This window comes from Cupressus sempervirens, chromosome 8 (assembly GCF_028749045.1).
Source record: "Cupressus sempervirens isolate cs-2001-9-10 chromosome 8, ASM2874904v1, whole genome shotgun sequence".
In the NCBI taxonomy this organism is placed as follows: domain Eukaryota; kingdom Viridiplantae; phylum Streptophyta; class Pinopsida; order Cupressales; family Cupressaceae; genus Cupressus; species Cupressus sempervirens.
Genome location: NC_143125.1, coordinates 269,728,856 through 269,754,462, shown reverse-complemented (window position 1 = coordinate 269,754,462; position 25,607 = coordinate 269,728,856).

The window sequence follows — 25,607 nt, the reverse complement described above, 5'->3', positions numbered from 1 at the left end:
CACTAGTAAACCCTATTTTTGTGAAGCTAAGGTATTTTATGAATTTTGAAAGCTGAAGTTGTGGATTTAAGTTTAGTAGATGCAATAGAAATGGATATGTCTTTACTTCATTACGTTTAGGATCTGGTTAAATCTAAGATGAAGATAAACCCCATTCAACCCCTAGAAGATGATTCTTTAGTAGCATTTTTTATAATTGTGGATGGAGTTTTGTATTTAGGAAATATTGGAAGCCATGTAAAGTTAAAAATTGAATTTGTAGGAGAAGAAGATATATCTAAGGAATTTAAATTTATATAGGATTAGGGTGGTTATGAACATCTAAAAAAAAAAAAATTGATTAAGTACTTTCTTTCCCATGAATTTGACAAAGAAGATTGGGTAAATATAATATTGAGTAGAATTCATGATGGACAATTTTGGTTAGGATAAATGTGATAGATATATTAGAAAACCTCATTCAAGAAGTGATTGGTCTATGTAATGAAGGTTCAATACCTATCAATGAGAAGAATACGAAGAAAATTGTGTTGGAAAATGCTAAGTGTGAGTACAATGGGAGAGGAACTGTGATAAGCAAGATCAAACAACATGATGTAAGATTCATATGCGGAATCATGACATCCAAGATATGTTCTAGCTCAATAGAAGCTGATATGATAGTAGGCTTTATCCATTTAGCATACAAGATGTGTATTGAGAGAGTAAAGATGAACATGTAGAGCATAGTTGGTTGAGAATCTAGAAAGAATAAAGAAGGTAAAAAATAGTAAATTCAAAGTCAAGTCATTGATAACCTAGATGTTTTTTCCATCTAATTAAAAGATTTCCATTCATTTTTGTAACTGAGTTACTAAGAAGTGATAAATTTACCATGGAAAAGGTAACTAAATTATATAGGAGATAACCTATTGATAATATTGAGAATAATGTAGATCTAATTGTTAATGTATATGAGCAATGTTAGTATGCTAATAGAAACCAAATTTAAATAAAGCTTCTACAAACTAAACAAAATTCATAAACTTCAAGATAGACTAAGATGAACTCTTAATTGAGAATATGAGCCATTAATGGGCTCTCTCAATAAGAAGCTCTCTTGTTGAGTAGCTTTGTTTAAATAGATAGGATGTATGCTCAAGCTTTATGCTTCAAAAAGGGCTTCAAATGGAGTTTGAATTTGGGTGTGAGTGTATGGTTTTGATGTAAAATGGCTTCTTAAAATGGCATTATGACTTTACTTCATGGATTGTGTTGTTTTGCAAAGGGGAAGGATCCAATTTATAGGCAAGAGGCTTGAGGGATTGAGGGCTAAGATGCAAGGATGGGAAAAAGCTCATGGAGGGCTCAGATTGCATGAGAGGAGAGCACATGGATTGTGCTTCCTTACAGCCAATCAGGGAGTGACACATGTCACAGGGTGAGAGGATGGAGAAAAGGGGAAGGATGAGTCAAAAAAGGAGGCTCAAGGGATAAAATCTTCATAAAGACCCTCATAATGGCTTGTAAGAGCAATAAAAGGGCTTGGAAGAGTCATTTATGGCCTAGTGGACTTCATAAAGTTTTATGGTTGGGATATTTTGAGGGAGATGAGAGGAATTTCGACTTGGGCTTGATTAGGAAGGTTTTAAGCTTTCTTAGGCTTGTGCAAATGATTAGAGGATGGATTAGAATGGTTTAGGATTAGCTTAGGGATAGGCAAGTGGATGGCATTTAATGAAGGTGGGTGAAGGAGGAGATATTTGTTAACTTTGGCTTGGGTTAGTAAGTTTTAACCCATGTTTAGGGAATGTGACAAGGTTAGGAGGGGATTAGGATTAGGTTTAAAAACATCTTCTAGAAGAGTCTAGACTTTGGATGAGGATAAAGACTTTCTAGAATAGTCTAGAACTTCCTAGGATGAGGATGAAGACTTTCTAGAAGAGTCTAAAACTTCTTAGGATGAGGATAAATTAGATTTTTAGGAAATAAATAAAGTTTTATTTATTTCAAGGGTTTGGGTTGAGGAGATATTTATTAAAACTTTTTTAATAAACATGAAGATTAATATTTAATCTTAATTAAATATTTTGAGTTGGGATTAGGGGTAGGAAATGATGGGATTAGCCTTTAATGTCCCACCGAGCGTGCCAAAATGTATATGAGCAATGTTAGTATGCTAATAGAAACCAAATTTAAATAAAGCTTCTACAAACTAAACAAAATTCATAAACTTCAAGATAGACTAAGATGAGCTCTTAATTGAGAATATGAGCCATTAATGGGCTCTCTCAATGAGAAGCTCTCTTGTTGAGTAGCTTTGTCTAAATAGATAGGATGTATGCTCAAGATTTATGCTTCAAAAAGGGCTTCAAATGGAGTTTGAATTTGGGTGTGAGTGTATGGTTTTGATGTAAAATGGCTTCTTAAAATGGCATTATGACTTTACTTCATGGATTGTGTTGTTTTGCAAAGGAGAAGGATCCAATTTATAGGCAAGAGGCTTGAGGGATTGAGGGCTAAGATGCAAGGATGGGAAAAAGCTCATGGAGGGCTCAGATTGCATGAGAGGAGAGCACATGGATTGTCCTTCCTTACAGCCAATCAAGGAGTGACACATGTCACAGGGTGAGAGGATGGAGGAAAGGGGAAGGATGAGTCAAAAAAGGAGGCTCAAGGGGTAAAATCTTCATAAACACCCTCATAATGGCTTGTAAGAGAAATAAAAGGGCTTGGAAGAGTCATTTATGGCCTAGTGGGCTTCATAAAGTTTTATGGTTGGGATATTTTGAGGGAGATGAGAGGAATTTCAACTTGGGCTTGATTAGGAAGGTTTTAAGCTTGCTTAAGCTTGTGCAAATGATTAGAGGTTGGATTAGGATGGTTTAGGATTAGCTTAGGGATAGGCAAGTGGATGGCATTTAATGAGGGTGGGTGAAGGAGGAGATATTTGTTAACTTTGGCTTGGGTTAGTAAGTTTTAACCCATGTTTAGGGAATGTGACAAGGTTAGGAGGGGATTAAGATTAGGTTTAAAGACATCTTCTAGAAGAGTCTAGACTTTGGATGAGGATAAAGACTTTCTAGAATAGTCTAGAACTTCCTAGGATGAGGATGAAGACTTTCTAGAAGAGTCTAGAACTTCTTAGGATGAGGATAAATTAGATTTTTAGGAAATAAATAAAGTTTTATTTATTTTAAGGGTTTGGGTTGAGGAAATATTTATTAAAACTTTTTAAATAAACATGAGGATTAATATTTAATCTTAATTAAATATTTTGAGTTGGGATTAGGGGTAGGAAATGATTGGATTAGCCTTTAATCAAAATTAAATAAGGATTAGAAGATTTTGGAAGAGGTTAGTGGTCTTAAGGAAATTGGCCACGTTTCGGGCAAAAAATAATTTTTTTATTTATTTTGGGTTTTTTCGTCAATTTATTAATTAAATAATTAATAAATAAGGAAATAATGTTTAAATAAGATTTAAACATTTTTGGGAGGGATTCCTTAATTAAATATTTTTAATTAAGATAAAGGGATTTAATGGCATAAAAAATAATTAATTAATTAATGATGATGTCATCAGGAATTTTTTCAAAAAATAAAAATACTTTATTTTCTAAAGGTTTTTAGATGTCTACTTTTTTCCCCTATTTGATGTGATGCCGCAAGTGGCATGGCATCAAAGATAAGAAAATAAGATGCCCAAGGCTAGAGCAGAAGAGGAGAGAATGGACTGCAAGATGCCCCCTCAAGAAGGCAACAGGGAGAGAAATCGAGGCTCAATGACTTCTTGAAAAGTACAAGAATCCGAGATGAGCAAGAAGACTCAGATTGGCTTAAGAGAAGAGATTTAGTTAGCTCAAACTCTCACTACGGGAGAATGATAAAGGGAGAATCAGAGGCACAAGTGGAAGCAAGCTTAAGATCTCAGCAATTACAGAGGATGAAGGAGCAGAGCGCTATAAAAGGAATCTAGGATGGAGAGATGGATGAGGGGATTAAAAAGCTAATGCAACAGGATTTCAAAGAGTCAGATTGGTGGAACATGGGTTTCGGAGATCCCTAGGACTAGGATTGTGGATCTTGAAAGATGAGGCTTGGTGGATTGATTTGGATTGGTGGATCCCTAAGACTAGGATTGTGGATCCCTAAAGCTAAAGGTGAGGAGTGATTCAAAGAGATACCGATGCATAAGCTAGGGTAGGAGAGACAGATGTTGGATATGGATGGGGGATAATGGAGATGAAGGAAAACCATTGAAGCTTTTTGAGTGGGGGGATACTTCAAAGAGAAGTACCACCATGTAGTTGAGTACTAGATTTTCTATAAGACTATTGGTTAATTGCTAAGGTTACCAAGAACATCAAGGCTTTTTCACCAACTATCCAGAGGACTGACGGACTGACTCAAAACAAATATGCAAGGATTTCCCTAGCATCACACATGAATCTCGAAAGAATCAGAGTGGAACCGACACTAGGTAACCCACAAGCAAAAAAGAAAAACAAACAAAAGACTTGATCAAGACCTTACGCCCAGATTGCCCCATTTGCAGTATACCATGATATGGAAGATCATGGCAACCTTGAGGAGGGAACAAAAGGATTTCTTGGAAAAGATACTTCAAGACCCAAAAGGGAAGATTCCAAATCGAAAGAAAGTGAAAATCCAAAAGAGAATTGTTTGCCAACGAGATGGGTAGGACAAGGTACTAATAGACCAAGATCAGACATAAGGAAAGCTATATCCTGCAAGGATCTATCAGAGAGCACCTAAGCTGATGGATCTAGATGAGTGATGCATCTAGCAAGCTGAACTAAGAAGAATAACACTTTGGTGACAGGAGATCTAGTTAAAGGATGCATTGGAATAGCTAACCAAGGGTTGTGCGATGTGTGCAAGATGTTGATCAAGGAGGAATTAACACGAAAGCTAGATAGATACAATGGTACTAAGCTAAAGAGGATGTACAAGTTGACAGACCAAGATATTTACAAGCTAAAGCTGACCAAGATAGTTACAAGCAGGCAAAAGCTCAGGATGATAGGATAGCAGGATGGTTCGATGTTGTGCAAGATGCAAAAGCTAAGGGTGGGGTGATAGCAAAAGATATGGATTTGGCAGGATGCATCCAATGATGATGAGAGATTTTGTGACCAAGGATAGCTAGAGGAGCAGGATGAGATGGTTGGATAGGATGGTAGATAGCTAGGATTATGATGGATATAAAGAGATGACATTGGGTTTGCATGAGGATAGCCTAGAGCTAGATACCAATGACAAGGAGGGACAAACAAGACAAGATCTCCAAGGAATATAGTGCCCCCAAATAGAAGATAACATGTGAAAGGAGGTCTTATGATGGATGTGATAGGATTGAAGCTAGGATGGAAAAAGCTGAAGGGGCTAGGGAGATGGATGATAGCTGGGATGGTTGGCTGAAGTTTCAGGAGATAAGTGGATGGTGTGAGATGGAAGATGGAGGGTGGAGGATAGGTGGATAGATTGGAAGATGGAGTTGGATGTCAAGAGATGACCAAAAGCATGAGGGTGATAGGCTAAGCTGGGGATGGCGGGATTACGCATGACACTTGTTTGCCAAGTTTTCATCATGGTACTTATCCAAGGCGCTTGAATTGCCAAGTTTTCACCAGTGGACGCTTTATTTTTCTTTTCTTTTTTGACTTTTTGACTTTGGACTTAGCTAGAATGATTTTGGCTTTCTTTAGCTATTTTGGCTTTTTTGGGATTTTTCACTGGCTGTTGGAATGTTCAATTTTGTTGCTAGCTATTGGTACACTGGATGTGTGATTTATGCAATAGATTGGATTAGATGGGATTGATGGTAGGAGATGGAGGGATGAAAAGGTTGGAAAGGAGCATGAGATGGGGATGCTTGCAAGAGCAACATTGGCACATCTTGGGATGGGTGTGAAAAGAGCATATGGGGGATAGATGGTAGATGCGGGCATGATGGAGGATTTGTGGAAGCGTGCTTGGGGATATAGGCACCCAAGATGGAGTTAGGAGATGGGAGACATGAGTCACTAGATGGAGGATTAGCAATGGTGGATGCCATTATGCATTGGGTTTCAACTTTTTTCTTTGGGATCCACATGGTTTTGGATTTTCTTTTCATAGATCTTTGCATTATTTTGCATTCTTTGATTGGATTTTTCCTTTTTGGAGTATGTCTTTTAGAATAGACATATGATTGCCTAGGATGTGGATTTTTAGCTTTATGCATTTTGAAGTTGGCATTTACATTGCTGTGGTAAGCTTCGGGAAGATGTTTAGGAGAAGCTTTGTGAGATGGAGAGGATATGGGAGAGCATGTAGGGGGATGATGATGGATGATGTGCCTCGATATGTGTCTTCGCTGATCTTGCATAGGAATGGAGGGAATAGGATTTGAATGATGGCTGATAGGAGGATGGAGGATGGTAGATTTTGGGACATAAGGACCCAAAATGGATTTAGCAGATGAAGGGGGGATATGGTAGGTTGTTTTAGGTTGCAAAGATGGTGGAGGGGGGATGACATAAGATTTCTTGAAGGAGTGATGGGAGGCTAGCATGGGGGGTTTGGAGATAGGCTTGGTTTGGGGGTGTGGTGTACCAACACCTTTAGATGGTGAGCCTTTGGATACATATCCAAGACCATGAAATCCTTGATTTTTTTTGTGCAATAATAGGCTTTCTGATTCCTTGCTCTTGTGGTCCTAAACCTTGAACTTGATAATGCCATCGATTGAGCATTTGAACTAGCTGAGGATACTTTTTGCTTGCAAAAAATGGTGGAAGTGCTTTATCAGATGTACTGCAATAGGGAGATACTATTCTTAATTCTTCTGCTGAGAGGAGGCCACTATGGATGAATGTAAGTGAACCAAGAGGGTATATTATAGATGGTGAAATAGCTTGGATAGGTAGTAAGATGGAAGCATGGAGTGGAGGAGATGGTAGGATAGGATCTTGATTTAGCTGATGGGATGAAAAGATATCCTGTAGTAGAGGAGGTATGGCTTGAGGTTTCAAAGATGGAGGGGATAGTGACTGCACTATGGATGGAAGACATGGTACGATGATATCTTTGTTTATGCTTTGGGGGATGTCAACATGCTTTTGGGTAGGATCTTGATAGGATTGGTTTGGAGTGGATGTTGCGATAGGAGGTGAAGGGATGGACTCTTCAAAGGCAGTGGATGGATAGATGGGAGATTCAGTAGTGGAGATGGGTGAGTAGAAGATGGATGCATAAGGGTCATTATGGGAGATTTGGGAAATGCTTGGAGGTGATGTGGATAGGATTTGGAGGGTTTTGACAGATGGTGGGATTTTGGTGCTTGTGAGAAGTGGAAGGATTTTAAGCAATTTGATGGATGGTATGGGGATGATAGCTATGGGAGATGGAGGTGATATTATAGATGGGGAAGCTTCATTACTGACTACTTCACATGGTTGGATTAGATGACATGGCTTATCGACTGCTGGAGGCGACTTTTCTTGTATTTCCTCTAGGAGATTCCTTGGAGACTCGTGTGTCGGAGGTGGAGGTGGATTGACAGGAATAGCTAGTGCGATAGGGGTGGAAGATTGGAAGCTTGCTTGATTGGGTGATGGAGGAGAAGATGGGATATCAGATGGCATGACTAGATAGTTTGGAAGAATGCATGGATTTTGTGGGATGTTTGGGGGAATTTTTCTAAGGCTTTCAATATACCCATCATAGTCAACAAGATTTTCATCATCATTGGAATAGGAGGTGGTGGGAGCAAGGACAATACGACTGAACACATCATGATAGGTTTAGGATTTCATGTTTTGATGATGATTTGGATGGGGATGGGGTCTTGCATATGGATGAACATGGAAGCTCATGGTTGGATTTGGATTAAGCACAGATTTTGGATTGGCTGATGAAGGATTTCCTAAGGAGTGTCAAAGCTGTATGAAAAACCTAAGGAGGATTGGCTGGAGATTTTTGGCTTTCCTGTGGATGGAAGACTTCAAGGGCATGCTGTCAAAAAGTGAGAGTTTTGCTTTCCTATGCACTAGATTGGTGGAGATTTTGTCAACTTAAGGATAGACTAATGATCCTATGGGCATGACATGAGATTGACCACTTGTGGATCCCAACCTCTAGCTCAAGGTGATGAGGGATAACAAGTGACAAAGCTAGATTACCCTAGACAAAGCTTTATCAAAGGGATAACCTTGCTGAGGCTGGTGGATTGGTCGGATTGATTAGATAGCAAATTCTAGTAGAATGACAACAACTCTCTAAAGGCTTGGGTTGCTAGCTGGCTAGGGGGATGATTTGGATGAACTTTGGATTTGGGATTGTTCTAAAACAAGGAACTAGATAGATTCGGTTGCAGCGGGGGAGCTTGGATGATTTTCTAATGAGGTAGTGACTACGCTAAGTATGCCTTGAGCTGGGAGATTTTTGCCTTTTTGGGATTTTGACCAAAGTTGGCAAACATTCATTCAAAAGCTATGAACAAACAAGCAGACAAAATTTTGGAGCAAGCATGTCAAACACACCAACATCCTAGGAAGCTTTCTACAAGCATGAAATTTGTTATAGCTAGGGAGTCCTCGATATACGCAAGGTACGTGAGGCCCAAATCCATAGATGAAACCAAAAAGATGTCACTCAGTCGAGAAGAGTGGTAACCCACTTCTCCTCTTTCACTTCTCAAGGGTATAAAGTTCCTTGAGGCTTAGCCCGAGTGACAAAATCTTGATTCCAAGAGAGGTGTCTTTGGATTCACCTCCCGATTTTTATACTCCGCCAGAATGCTGGAGTTGAGGTCATCAAGGGGTGATGAAATCCCCAAGCAAGCCTCCTAAAAAGTGTAAAACAAGACCACATACATGATCTTGGGCTTTAAAAGACATGCATTTATTCCAATTGATGATTTAGATTTTGTAAGCTATGATTGAAGACACTTGTGATTATGGCATACAATGTTCATTCCAATTTGATAGCATCATCAGCATAATGAAAGTCGAGAGATCCTCAACATAAGAAATGTGAGCGTCATTGAAAATGTGTCCAAACCATGCAATGTTCATTGATTGTTAGGCATTTAAGATTCAAGATTTCTAGACCTAGATCTAGAAATAATGCACCAATATGCCAATTATGTAACAACTTTGTTCATATAGAAATATTTTGTAGAGTTGACATGAGGAACAATATGAGGAATCCAAGCTTCAAAAGGAATGTGAATAGAAATATTAGAAGAAATGATAGCACTAGTAATAGCCAGAAAGATAACAGAAAAGAACATGTAGAAGAATTAAAACAAGTATTTTTCAAAGACAAATATCCATCTAGTTCATATGTGGTTTTGGAAGAACTATCAAATGAAGCACCTAAAATCATATTGAAGTTAGTATTGGTATTTGATTCATTTGACTTAAATTGAGTACTTTTATGTAAGAGTTACCATCAGAAAGGTAGCAAAAGTGTCAGAGGAAGAGTTAAGGCATGCATAATTAGTATGAGGAAGGACATAATGTGTTGAAGACATGGTTAAGTTCATGGATTATTTGGAGTTCATATGAGGATACCCAAAGTAAAACAAGGTTATTGATAAAGAAAGAACAACTTTTTGTTGATTGCGTACTTGCATAATTAATGGAGTAGGTAAATAGAAAGGATTTAAGGATTAGACTCGAGATTTGAATATCATTTGAAAGTTAGAAGAGTTAAGGAGTGAATTAATATTCAATCAAAGGCTATCAAGGAAGCATTGAAATGAATTCACTAGTAAACCCTATTTTTGTGAAGCTAAGGTATTTTACAAATTTTGAAAGCTAAAGTTGTGAATTTAAGTTTAGTAGATGCAATAGAAATGGATATGTCTTTACTTCATTATGTTTAGGATATGGTTAAATCTAAGATGAAGATAAACCCCATTCAACCCCTAGAAGATGATTCTTTAGTAGCATTTTTTATAATTGTGGATGGAGTTTTGTATTTAGAAAATATTGGAAGCTATGTAAAGTAAAAAATTGAATTTGTAGGAGAAGAAGATATATCTAAGGAATTTAAATTTATATAGGATTAGGGTGGTTATGAACATCTACAACAAAATAAATTGATTAATTACTTTCTTTCCCATGAATTTGACAATGAAGATTGGGTAAATATAATATTGAGTAGAATTCATGATGGACAATTTTGGTTAGGATAAATGTGATAGAAATATTAGAAAACCTCATTCAAGAAGTGATTGGTCTATGTAATGAAGGTTCAATACCTATCAATGAGAAGAATACAAATGCTAAGTGTGAGTACAATGGGAGAGGAATTGTGATAAGCAAGATCAAACAACATGATGTAAGATTCATATGCAGAATCATGACATCCAAGATATGTTCTAGCTCAATAGAAGTTGATATGATAGTAGGCTTTATCCATTTAGCATACAAGATGTGTATTGAGAGAGTAAAGATGAACATGTAGAGCATAGTTGGTTGAGAATCTAGAAAGAATAAAGAAGGTAAAAAATAGTAAATTCAAAGTCAAGTCATTGATAACCTAGATGTTTTTTCCATCTAATTAAAATATTTCCATTCATTTTTGTAACTGAGTTACTAAGAAGTGATAAATGTACCATGGAAAAGGTAACTAAATTATATAGGAGATAACCTATTGATAATATTGAGAATAATGTAGATCTAATTGCTAATGTATATGAGCAATGTTAGTATGCTAATAGAAACCAAATTTAAATAAAGCTTCTAAAAACTAAACAAAATTCATAAACTTCAAGATAGACTAAGATGAGCTCTTAATTGAGAATATGAGCCATTAATGAGCTCTCTCAATGAGAAGCTCTCTTGTTGAGTAGTTTTGTCTAAATAGATAGGATGTATGCTCAAGTTTTATGCTTCAAAAAGAGCTTCAAATGGAGTTGGAATTTGGGTGTGAGTGTATGGTTTTGATGTAAAATGGCTTCTTAAAATGGCATTATGACTTTACTTCATGGATTGTGTTGTTTTGCAAAGGGGAAGGATCCAATTTATAGGCAAGAGGCTTGAGGGATTGAGAGCTAAGATGCAAGGATGGGAAAAAGCTCATGGAGGGCTCAGATTGCATGAGAGGATAGCACATGGATTGTGCTTCCTTACAGCCAATCAGGGAGTGACACATGTCACAGGGTGAGAGGATGGAGGAAAGGGGAAGGATGAGTCAACAAAGGAGGCTCAAGGGATAAAATCTTCATAAAGACCCTCATAATGGCTTGTAAGAGCAATAAAAGGGCTTGGAAGAGTCATTTATGGCCTAGTGGGCTTCATAAAGTTTTATGGTTGGGATATTTTGAGGGAGATGAGAGGAATTTCGACTTGGGCTTGATTAGGAAGGTTTTAAGCTTTCTTAGGCTTGTGCAAATGATTAGAGGATGGATTAGGATGGTTTAGGATTAGCTTAGGGATAGGCAACTGGATGGCATTTAATGAGGGTGTGTGAAGCAGGAGATATTTGTTAACTTTGGCTTGGGTTAGTAAGTTTTAACCCATGTTTAGGGAATGTGACAAGGTTAGGAGGGGATTAGGATTAGGTTTAGAGACATCTTCTAGAAGAGTCTAGACTTTGGATGAGGATAAAGACTTTCTAGAATAGTCTAGAACTTCCTAGGATGAGGATGAAGACTTTCTAGAAGAGTCTAGAACTTCTTAGGATGAGGATAAATTAGATTTTTAGGAAATAAATAAAGTTTTATTTATTTCAAGGGTTTGGGTTGAGGAGATATTTATTAAAACTTTTTTAATAAACATGAGGATTAATATTTAATCTTAATTAAATATTTTGAGTTGGGATTAGGGGTAGGAAATGATGGGATTAGCATTTAATCAAAATTAAAGAAGGATTAGAAGATTTTGGAAGAGGTTAGTGGTCTTAAGGAAATTGGCCAAGTTTTGGGCAAAAAATAAATTTTTTATTTATTTTGGGTTTTTTGGTCAATTTATTAATTAAATAATTAATAAATAAGGAAATAATGTTTAAATAAGATTTAAACATTTTTTGGGAGGGATTCCTTAATTAAATATTTTTAATTAAGATAAAGGGATTTAATGGCATAAAAATTAATTAATTAATTAATAAATGATGATGTCATCAGGAATTTTTTCAAAAAATAAAAATACTTTATTTTCTAAAGGTTTTTAGGTGTCTACAGTTAAAGCATTCCAAATTGAGATGAAGTAGAGGCATAGGATTCCACCATCAATAGTAAGAAAATTCAAGAATGATATATGTTTTATGGTTGATACTAACTTCACCTACATAGAAGCAGTATAATCCATAATGACATATGTTGAGCCACTTGGATATGAATTTTCTAAAGAACAAGTTGAAGGGTATGTTAAAGTGATTCTTAAGTTAGCTAGAGATGAAGAGTTCAATAGATTTGGAACCTTTGAGGAGATAATGCAGATGATCAATCAAGCTCATATTGAGAAGTTGAGTAAGAAAAAGGTTGAGGCCACCATGAAGAAGATCATGGAAGAAGCCCATATGACCCCAGAAGAAGCATCAACTATGAGACAAATTGTGGCAAGAATGAGAAGTAGTGGATAAGAAGGAATAATTTGTAGCCCCACTTGCAGTAGTAGGACCATTGAAAGAAAATCCCTTGATAGAAAGCATAATAGGTGTTGAGCCTCAAGAAAAACCATTAGCTATACCATATGCAGATGTGTCACAAGAACAACATTAGATAGCATCTACAATCCCATTAGTGGAATCTAGTGAGGAAGAAGTAGAAGTGAGCATTGTTGAAGTAAAAAGGAAATTAACTAGATTCGAAGAGATTAAGCAAGAACCAACAAAGACTCACAAGTAGAAGAGGGTGAAGCAAATAGGAATTAGGCCAGTGAAGAGATAAAAGGTCTTAATGACCTATGAAGGAAAGAAGATGCAAGGTCAAGTAGAGAACCCTCAAAAAATAAAGCAATCAAAATAAGAGAAAAGGAAATCAGAAAGTGTGGTCAAAGAGAGAAAATCTTGGAAACCTAAGGTAGAGAAGTTGAATAGTGAAATAACCAATGAAGGTAATTTTGTTCAGTTGAATTAAGTCTATGACTTGTTCAACAATATGGACAAACTTCAGTTAGAGAATGCAAGAATAAGGTATATGATTATTAACTAGAAGAAGTTTGGGGACATAAAAGAACAAATCCCCAAAGATCTATATGAAAGATTAGTGAACAGAAAGAAGAGAGTGCAGGAAGAAGATATATAAAAGAGAGAAAACATGATCATAAAGTTATGCTCAATGGAAAGTGAGGAGAACTTGAAGAGTTTAGTGTAGAGTCTTGAACCTTATTTAAGGAACAAGACAAGGGAAATTTTAATTATAAGAGGTAACTATGAGGAGATAAGAGGAGAAACTCAAGCATCCATAGTGAAGATGATGGAGAACTTAAAACCTTCCAGTCCTCAGAGGACAACAACACATGCATCAGAAATAGTTCCATAGGTAATAATTGGTGTGGATATAATGAAAATTGATAGCTGAGACAATGAAGGCACCCATGTGGGTTAGCATATTGTAATTATGAATTCTATAATTCCACATTTGTGGTGATAATAAGAAGCCCATATTTTGTTCCCACAATTGTTGTTGTTTCTTTGTTTTTGTTATATGTTTATGTTGTTAAGGGGAGCACCCTTCATCTAGTGGTATCATAATAGGATTTCTTAAGCATGTGGATAGATCGTTGAATGTGAGTCAGTTTGCACTAGGACCTTATGTTGGGTGAAGTTTTTCGAGAAGGAGTTCATGATTGTGTAGACAGATATCTGAGTATGGGGAAGTTTGCACAAGGTTCTTATTTTGTAGGAGATTTATCTTATAGAGACTTGATCATTGAGAAGAGAAAGAAGATGATGATTTTTTTGATTGGATGGATTATGAGGATTCCTAAACTTGAGAAAATTAGAGCAAGAAATCAAGAGGCGTTGTGAGTTGTACTCTTTGATTTGTAGAAGCAAGTGAATGAATTAGAAGCTAAGTTGTGAAAGAGAAGAGTGTGTCACCAGAAAAGAGATGTTGACAATTGTTTAGATGTAGAAAAGAAAGATCCAGTGGAGTATCACACATGAGACACAAAAGAAGAGCAAGAGGATGAAGAGGAATATATTTATGAACCTGAAGTTGAAGAAGATGAAAGAGAAGACGAAGAGCATCAAGATGACAAGATTTTTGAGCCTAAAGTAGATAAAGATGGTTTGAAGACTATAGTAGTGAGGAAGAGTACAATGCCTAAGTTGAAGATCAAACAAATGAAGTGATTATATGCCTTGTTGAAGACATGGAAGAAGAAATGAAAGATGAAGATGTGAAAGAGTTAAATTTCTATGAATTATGGGATGTTGAATTTGAGATTAACTTGAAACATAATGATTTTGGTTTATATGAGGATCTCGTTAGTGATGTTTGGTATGCAAATAAAGATTGGTATGGTGTTGCTGAGTTTATTATAGGCGTGATTAATTCAACAAGATTGGAGGAAGATGCATGTTATACTTGGACTATGTTCATTGTAGAGGAGTATTTTCAGCAATAGGCACTTGTTCCAGCTACGTGTCTGAAACAAAGGAAGAAGGAAATATAACAACAATAGATACTTGTTCCAGCTAGGTGTTGGAAGAGAAGAAAAAAAATGTCAATAGTGGCTACTTCATTTTGTGAATCCATATTCACAAAAATTTTGCTACCACAGGTTTTTAATGCAGGAGCATCTTGCATAGAAAATAAAAGGGGGCATTTTGAAAGTTAGAAAAAAACTGGAGGAAAGAGAAAGTGACAAAAATTAGAGGAAAAATAAAAAATAGAAAAATAGAAAAAAAAGAAGAAAAGGGGAATTTCTATTTTCAAGGTGCATAAGTGGTGTAAATAGAAAAAAAATGGTAGTCATTTCATTTATCAAGGTGTAAAGGTGGGATCTTAGAAGTATGTGGAAATTTCCTTAAATCATGCACTTAATATTGTTGTGATCCATAAAAGAAATGTAATTTTCTAATTGGCCCACATGGTGGTGCTTAGTTTTTTTGAGTGGGTATTAAATATGTGTTGTAAGGTAGTTGTATTTACCTTTTATGCTACATTGGTTGTGTTTGTAATATATTGGGTGGTAAGTTCCTAGATAAGCAAGACTTATGAGCATTTGTAATCAAGCTCACAAGATGTAATCTCTTGTAAGAAAGCTTTGGAGGTGAAAGATCTTATTAGAGGAATTCTCTTCTCGGTGAAGATCTTCTTTGTGGAAGTTCTCTTGGTGGAAGCTCTTAGTGAAGCTCTGGGTGATAGTTCATACCTTTGTCTTGCACATTATTTTAATGAAGGCACTCATGTGGGTTAGCATATTGTAACTGTGAAATTTGTAATCCTGCATTTGTAGTGATAATAAGAAGCCCATATTTTGTTCCTGCAATTTTTGTTGTTTCCTTGTTTTTGTTATGTGTTTATGGTATTAAGGGGAGCACCCTTCATCCATAGCACTAATGTTACAATTGATAAAGTAGAGAATCCTTTAAAGGTTTTGGAGAAAATATTGACAATTTGGTAAGATATGTAAGATCAAAAGATGAGAAAGAAGGAGAAGAGGAGAAATTAGAAAAATAAAAGGAAAAGGAAGAAGAGAGAACAAGAAAAGAAGAAGAAATTAAAAGAAGAAAAGAAAAATAAGTTATAGAAAGAAATGAAGAAAATTGAAGAGGTAGGAAAGAAGATAGAAGAAGAGAAAAAGATACCAAAAGAAGAGAAGAAGAAGTTGGAAGAGGAGAAAAAAAGGAAGGAAGAAGAAGAAAAGAAGAGGAAGGAAGAAGAGAAGAAGAAGAAAATAAGAACAAGGAAGAGGAGGAGAAGAAATAGAAGGAAGATTAGGCAAAGTCGATAAAGAAAAGTGAACCTAGTTCATCTAGGTCACTACTGGAGTCTACATTAGCAATTTTGTTAGGAAATAAGTCAAATGATGATGATCAAGTTGAACTGATCTCATCACTTAATAAATTGTTTGAAAAGAACAAAAGGGTAAAGAGTTTACAGAGCTCTTTGATGGAAATAACAGAGAAATTACAAAGAGTAATATATAAGAAGGAACTAAAGCTGAACCCCAAGACAAAGAAAAGATAGTGATCAAAGCATTTGACACTAAATTCACACACTTATTAGAAGTGAGAACCACAAAAACTCAAACCTTAAATGATGCAGAAATGTTTAGAAAAGTATGTGAGAATATTAAGGAAGATTTGAAGACTCTTGATGAAAAGATCAAGGAGTTAAGAAAATGTTTGATAGAAGGAAATATTGTGTATCAAAACTGTGTCCTAGTACATACATTTGTCAGAGACATTTCAGATGAGTTGAGTATTTAGATTTAAAAAAAGTTAGAGGCACTTGTGAATGAAGTATGAAAACCCTCAGTTCAGATTGTAGATTTGGAAAGGAGAATAAGAAAAATAAATGATGAAATCAGGCTTTGGAGCTACATAAGGAAATGATACTGAAGAGATTTGCATTGTTAAGAGAATACCTTACTTTGAAAATTGGTCTTGTACAAAGATAATTGGAAGAATGCCTATCAGTTAAGGCATCTTATAAGAAGTTTGTGTATACAAATCTAGAAGCAGTATGGATTGCTTTATATGCATTGTGTGTAGTACCTAGGATTTTAGACACAGTGGAGGATAAATGGAATATGAAATTTTTCATTTTGAAGAAAAACTTTATTGATTGTATCTTGGAAATATCTACTTAAGCATCTGAGAAGGTAATGCAATTTTGACATGTATATAGTCCTTTTTTGGCACCTTTGTCATTGACGTCAAAGGGAGAGAGATAAGGAAAGTGTATGTATATATATAAGTAAGGGGGAGTAGTGTAGAATTATAATAATAAAAAGGAGTTATAATGTGACTAGGAGATGTAAGGAAAATATGGTTTATGTGATGATCCATAGTTTTGAAGTTTTGATGTTTTGAATTTTGTAAAGGCTACAAGTTTTGTAGATTTTGAAGTTTTTGAGAAGTTTTATTTTGGGACTTAGCCAATTTCCCCATATGGTGCCATCAATGACAAAAGGGGGAGATTGTTGAAAATTTGGCTAGACTATAAATTTTGATGTTGTCATTTATGGCAACATATTAGTCACATGAAGTGAGTAGAGCATGAAGATGAAGTTATGGAAGTTAGACTTAGAAAATTGTCTAAGTGTTATACAGTTTATCTGGTAGAACAATTAGAGTTTTGATTGGAGAGCTTCATAGGTATATTATGGACATGTGTGGAGTTAGGTATGATTACCTGAGAATTTGATGATTTTGTGTGCAAGTTTGTAGCATAGTACGATCAATACATAGAAAGTTATGATGAATTTATCAGTTACAATAGTGTATAGGTAGAACATAGTATGATAAAGAAATGTGTATTTTGGGTTAAGGAATTAATTTTTTTTATGAAATAATTACTTAATCAATTAGGGACAATATCCTAGATGTTAACCCTAAGTGGGAAAGAGTTAATATTGTATATTGATAAAGTGTATAAAGGTATGAAGGCCAACAAAGCAGATATTTGTTAATTAGCAAGGTATAAAGGAAGATTGCTAAATGTAAAGTTATGTCTGAGTAATGTAATATTGATGTATATTTTTTGAGATGGAAATTCTAATTTATGATTAGAGGAATGTGAATTGTGATAATTTTTTGTGAAGAGAAGAAAAGGCAATGTCATATGTTGAAGATATCAATGGTAGTACAGAGGTTTTTGTATCCACCTCTTTGTATTGAAGAACTTTATTGTACATTGCATGTTTGGGTACTGGGCTCATCTTGCATAAATTTTGTAATTGTATATAAAAACTCCTAATATGTTTGAGGCTTCTAACAAGGCATATTCCTCTAATAAGGATCGAGACACTATATACATGTAATAGACTTCTAATAGGGTCATTATAAAAAGCATATACTTTTGATTAGTGGATCATTTTGTGGGTACCATCTCCACTAGGGTTTTCCCTTGGCCAGAGTTTCCCTAGTTAACAAAATATGGTGTTATGAGTTACTTTATTGTATAGTTATGTTTACTGTTCAACATAGTTAGTTTACTTTCTTATGCAAGTTATAAAGTTATTAAAGATATCCAGTTTTCAGCAAAAAGTTTGTGAAATGTTGACTCACCCCCCCTCTTAGTATTTCCTATTTCTAACACTTCCTACTAAGTCAAAGTGGGACATGCATGAATTCAAATTTACCAATTTGAAACAATATGATCAACTACATTATTTCAAAAAGGGGTGAAATCTAGACACCTCAAGTTATCCTAAATTAATTAAATATTTGTTAGTTATTTATTATCTTATTATCATTTCCTCTATTGATAAATACATATTTTAATTTATTTAATCTTTTCTTACTTCATCCTAAAATCAAATAAACATTTCAAGTTATTTAATTAATTCATTATGGCCTTCTTTCCTATATGTACATGAATTAAATAATGGATTTATTTAATTCTTCTTCTAATTCTTTTCTCATGCACATGATTAAATGATATTCTTTTCTACTTGCACCTCTCAACTACTATTCACTCTGAGATCAACTAATCAACCAATCCACTTGAATCCCAATTAATTGTATCTATTTCAGTTGTATTAACTTTCCAATGATACTTCTTGTTAATCCTCATCCATTGATTTTTTTATGTTTTTCATCAAATCTCTATCAATGATTCTTATGAAGGTTTCAATAAAAGAAGCCTCTCCCTTCACTTTTTTTTAGGCATGACAATATTAGTTGTGTACCATCTTTTTTTTTTAAAGTACTTAAATTTGAGACCTTTTAGCCCTCCCAAGTGTGGTTTTGGCCATTTTCTCTTCTTACAATCTTGCTCAAATTTTTGGGCCATCTCAAATTTCTATTCATGGTCCTTTAGGTGCTATTTTATGACCTCTTTAGTCATATCTTCTTGTACTTTCATTATTTCCCAAATATTTCTACACTTTCCCCAAGACCTTGGGGTCCCCTTTTCTCAAGATACCCTTGAGTATTGGTTGACTTGGTCAACCAATACCTCAGGGGATTCAGATATCATGGCCCAAAGTGTCTTGGGTGTTTAAATTGTTTTATTATACTTCTTTGTCAACTTGCTTTATTTTCAATCTTGAAAACTAGTATATAAGGAGGCTTGGACATTTTATTTTCATCCATCAATCCATCCAAATAGATGATTGAGCATACTATTGTGTGTATAAGACATCAAACAAGCATTCATTAAGTATTGTTTAAGAATTCATCAAGATCTGACATTTCCTTCTAGCACCAAGCTTCTTCCTTTGAGGCGGTAATGGAGTTTGTCTTCCAAGGAGGAGCTCTTCCATTTTTTCATACAATTTCTTCAAATATCCATCAAGGTATATCATAATTATTCCCCTTCATGAGATTTAAATTTCTTAGTTTCCTTTTGGTTTCTTTGAGTCAAGGCTACTACATTATCATTCTTGAATAGATACTAAATACAATTACATCTACAAAGGTAATTATATCCCTTATTGTTAGATTTAGTTCTACTACTTGCCAGCATTTACTTTATCAATTTTATCATTTCAATTTCAAAGTTGACTCCTTAATCTAGGGCTTGACCTTGGAAAGCCCTCCCCCAACAAACAAAAATCAAATTTTCTTATGTGTAGGGATAGGTCATCAAAGTTGCAAATTTAGATATAGAAACTAGGAGTTAGAAGCTTCTAGAAAAATCTAGGTTGACCTTAATTTTGTGCTCTAGGAGCATACCCATCATCCAATAAACCTACCAATAGACATCACCCAAATTGACCTATGCTTGGAGATCTAAGATTTTTAGATTTTTTTTTTTTTTTATGACATAAATGTAGTCCAATTTATTGTAGCAGTTGCAGGTCCACAATTTTCTAAGAATAAAAGCACTCCCCCTTACACATTTCATGGTTAGTTTTCTTGCTCCTCTTCATCTCATATCGTAGATATATTTTCCTACTTTTATTAGACTAATTTCATACATGTAGCTTCTAGACCTATTTCATCTTTGTCATTTGAGCAATTAGTTCAATTTTTATTCATATTACAAATTTAAAGTTAATGAACATTGCATTAAAAAGGATTTTCTTATGTACTTCTTTGATATAGTTTGAGTTTAATATTGGAACACCTTCACCCTTTTTGGTTTTTCTAATCTAACTTGAGTTATATTGAGAGCTATGTTTGGAAGCCTCACTTTCTCTTGTATTAAATGGCTTAGGGTGAAAGTGTTTGACTAATGCAATGATCTCATCTAGTTTACATTAATAAATTCATCGATATCATTTCCCCCCTAAACAAATTGTAATCATAATTATGAGAGTGATCAAGAATTCATTAGCATACTTGCATTATGTCAAATTTCTTATAAGATTGCATTACAATCATTATATTATCATAGTTTTCCATCTCCACTAATAAACCACTCCCCATTCCTTTCATGATATCTTGTGCATGTGATAAATAAATAAGAGCAACAACCATTTTTACAAGATCTAAGAGGATAACAAAACACTGTAATTGAGAAAATTATGGATACATGTTATAATATTATTTAATTTATGTACATTTCATGATTTAGAGCTCTATTGATTAGTTCTTGAAAAAAATTGTAGATTTAGGCTCATTGTTGGGTTGATTGCCTAATTAACCTATTTGTAAACCCTGGGGTCCAAATAGGTTTGATATTCAACATAAATGAGCTGAAATGGAAACATAATTAAAGAAAAGGGACATAAAAATAAGAAAGAGTTTAGTTAACTAATATCAATAACCTCAAAGTGAAATTAATAATAGACTAAAATTGGGATTCTATGACATAAAGTAAGAACAAGAGTAAGGGTTATAGTTGTAATATTTGGATGTACATATATATAAAGCACAAATGTTACACCATGACTATAGTAAAGATAAATTGAAGTGAAAGGATGGAAGACAATAAAAAGAGTTTAACAAGATAAGATTGTTAGCCTTAAAGTCAAACCAAGACTAAACATACAAGTCAAACGAAGATCAAAACAAGGATGTCAACTTATAACCCAATTTAATATCAATTGAATGCCTAAACATACATACACACATGTACTACCATCCTCATACTATGACCAAGCACAATTAAATCAAAGAAATGAAAACGTCAATTTAAGAAATATGAATCGCTAACATGAAAATGAAGAATAATTCAAAAATGATAGGAACTAGAACATAATAGGTAAAAAAATTCCAAATTGTATGAAGATACAAAATTCATGTATATACACATACAAAAAGATGAGAATAAAATATATGCATCAACAAGCTATAATACAAAAATTATTTAGAATTGGAGCAGATGAATTGTTGAAAGTTTCAGAGGGTTTGGATTTGCATGCATTCACATATTGTCTTGTATTTTAGTTGTGGTTTTGAGGTAGGGTTTGAAAACCTATTATAGAATTTTATTGAAAGATTTGTCTACTTCGTGTCTTCTTGGGTGCTTGCATAATGCTTATTAATTTATTGTATTGATTTTTGGATAAAGAATTATTTTGTAGATTTTGAAAAGGAAAATTTATTTTCATATAGCAAGAAAACTTGACTGAGGAAAATTGTAGAAAAATCTAGAAAATTATTATGATAGTATTCTTTTAACCCTTTCTAACATAGGGAAATTCAATTATAGAAAACTGGAAGAAAAAACAAGTTAAACAACTAGGGTTTCAAGTTTAAATTGGTCATTATAACCATGTGATTATCATGAATTTTCTAAATAAAGATAAACATTCTTCTTATCTAAAATAATTTGGTTGCAAAATTTATTGGAAAAACAAAAGATTAATTGAGAGGAAAGCATGTTGTAACTAAACTTATACATACATGTGGAAACAAATATACTAAAGATAGAAAACTAAGTATATTATTCTTGCATGATTTGAGATATCAAAGACATATGTAAATACTAATTGTATGCTTCTTTTTAATTTATAAAAATATAATTTAATAATAATAAATAAATAAATGGAAGATAACAATGGAAAAGAAATGGCAAGCAAATCAAGATATGTGAATTTTAAAAATTTGACGTGCGATAATTTCATTAAAACAAATACTCGTAGGTACAAGTGAAGACATTCAAATAATAGGAAGGTCTTTTACGGACCAGAATCCAAAGCTACTTCACATGAAAGAAATGCAGGGGTAAGTTTCAGGAAGGGGAATAATAGTTTTTGTTCATATCAGAAGGGCTTCCTTCCAAATACTATTAACACTTTCAATAGGTTTTCTACACTCACAGAGATTCAAGAACTAGACTTTTCAAAACCAGAGAATAGGGTTCAAAGTAGCAAAAATTATGAGAGGTGCCTCCATATCCATTCAACACATAGTTTGGATAGACAAATTCATTTTTTCAACCTCACTAAATACACTAGTTCAAATCATAATTTTGTCTTTCACTCTCAACCAGGCTTTGATATCCATCCACCCATCATCAGTCCCCCCCCCGCATTAGGAATACCCTAAGCCTAGCTTCCAAGGAACCCCATGTTCCCCCTCATCAAAGAATGACCAACAAGGACACCTCCCTCCATTCTTGCTATATCCCCTCTCAAGTGCTCAATTCAAATGCTGCTGAAACTGAAGAAGAGATCGTGATTATTAGTAATCAAGAAAGCTAAGATTGTTGTTAGGAATGCATGGAAGTTGGTTTATTCACTTACTGGAATGGCCTACCTATAGATCTTTACAATGTTATTGAATGGCTAGAAGATTTCTGCAATGACCAGGTAAGTATTTCTCACTATTCAGATAGATTGATATATATCATATGCAATAATAAGAATGTAAAGAAAGCATTTCTAAATAGTCCAGACTATTTTTTCAATGGTCATGCAATTAGATTCTTTGATTGGATACCTAATTGTTGTGAAGAAAACCTAGATTTCTCCATTCCTTCTTGGTTCTCTATTAATACTATACCTCTAGAGTTGAAAGACATTAACATTATTAAGAAAATTGGCAAATCTATGGGTAAAGTGATTGGTATGGGTAACTCTTATGATAGATGTAACAGTATCAAACTCCTTATAGAATGTGATATTAAAAAGATAGAGCTCAGGTTGATAAAAATTATTACAAATAGATCAATATATAGATTAAACTCTTAGAGATTTGTAGGTGGTATTATGGGAATCATTAAGTTGGATGATGACCGAGAAGATGATTTTGATATTATGTTTGTCTCCTTTGAACTTGAAGAATTTTATCCTAAAAGCAGTCATAGAAGAAGAATGGAAGAGGAGTTTAAGGAAACATATGAGCATGAGGATTATATTATTGCTTCCCAAAGGAAGGAGACTAAGGAAAATGCTAACATCCTTCCAGCAGACTATAAAAAGGAAGATCACTTAGTTTCAAATATGAAGAATGAGGAAGAGGAAACATGAGTGCCAGATAATTGTTGTCCTAACTCAGTCAACATTTATATAGAAAATAATCATAGACTATAAAGCATTATTGTGGATGATACGAAGCAAAATAGGAAAGGAAAAATGAATAGGAAAAGAAGAAAGGAAAAAAAGATAAGCATAGAGCAAAGAGAGCTTTTAGATAACAGAAATCCTTCTACTCCTAAGGAAGATTCAAAGGGATTAGATCCTTATTCTAGTTTGAAGAAGAATTCGATGGATAATGGTCATAAGGAGAGTCATGGGAATCAAGTAGAAGCAACATCTTTTGCAAAATCATTACCTGAAGAGGAACTTACAAAAAAATTAACAAAATTCTGGAAGACTCCCTCTCCTAGAAAAGAGTCTTAGGATATCAGGAGTTAGGATAAGAATTCAGAGGGGCACAACTCATCTAAAACCACAATTAAAATTCTCCAAAATTTCCTCAATAAGGATCTATCAGAAATTGAAGAAAATGATAATGAACCATTGGATAACATAGATAAGGAAAAAAATGAGAAACTATCTGAGGAATTAATCCAAGTCTTTGACTATGAAAATGTGAACAAGACTAGCCTTGCACAAAAGGAAGACCTTGTAAAACAAGTTTTGCAATTAGGAGGAAATGAATACACATATGAGGATCTTAGAAGGGATATTATATCCCTAGAAGAAGAAAGTATGCATAGATCAAATTTAGTACATCTAGCGGAAAATAGCAATGATGGAATTGAGGACAGAGAATCAATGGGACATTAGAGGATGATAGAGCTCATCTTGTAGGAAGTGGAAAATTATGAAAGGATAGATCTTGAGTGGCATCAATTAGAAATTGTAACCAGTGCTCTAGATAATATGGATCAGTTGGGCCTAGCTATGAATCGAGAGGGATTCAAATCACCAAATCTCAGTTAGAAAAAGCCTAAAAGAGGTAGAAAATCTCTTAAAGAGCTCAAGGAGGGAGATGGGTAGGCCAGGGAATAGCAGAAGATTAATTAGATATTCAATGTAGGGAAGGGGAAGAGCTTTCCCATGGAACCATGAGGATCACTACCTAGAATGCTAGAGGTCTAAATGCCCCTAGCAAAAAAAGTATATTAAAACATAATTTAAAGAATTTTGAATTTGATATTATTTTGCTACAGGAAACCAAACTTAATAAAGTAGAGGGTTCCAATTTGGGGAGATTAATTGGTAACTGGAGTATAGTTACACAGGAATCCAAAGGTGCCTCTAGAGGTTTAGGGGTAATATGGAACCATAGGAAAGTTAATCTAGATTTTCTTATTTTTAACAATAATTGGGTCAGTTGTAAGAGTCAAAGTTTGAAATCTAATCTTTCTTTCATTCTCATTAATGTATATGGTCCAACTAGAAATTATGATAAAAGAACTATTTGGAATAAGATCAATAATTTCTTGCATAATTATCAAAATGAGTTGATTATTATAGGAGGGGATTTTAATACTATTTTAAACTTGAATGAGAAGGTAGGGGGCTCCTTACTAATATCACATTCGTCCAAAGATTTCAAAACATGGTGTGATCTACAGAATTTGATAGATATTCCAACCAATAATGGCATCTACACCTAGAATAATAGACAGAAAGTTGCAAAAAAATTAGACAGATTCTTCATAAAGGGTGAATTAGACATTAACAATCTAAATATTACATCATCTATTATTCTTATTGTGGGATCTGATCACTTCCTAGTTAAGATAGATATTTCTAAACCTCACAAACTTGTAAGGAATTCATTTAAATGTGAGAAAATGTGGTTTTTAGATCCTAACTTTCTAAAAAATATTAAATTATGGTGGTCTCAAGGCTCCTTTGTAGGTTCAAAAATGTTCGTTTTCATGTCCAAAATTAAAATGTTGAAAGATAATATTCTTAAAATGGAACAAAAATCATTTTAATGATATATTCAAAGAAAAATTGGAAGTTGAGTCTAAACTAAAGGAATTAAACTCAGAAGTGATTAGGAAAGGTATGAATAAAGAGAGTTATCTCTTGGAAAAGGAACTTTTAGCAAAACAAGAAGAATTACTATCTAAGGAAGAAATCTTTTGGAGACAAAAGTCTCGAGAGAAATGGTTAGATGAAGGAGACAGAAATACTA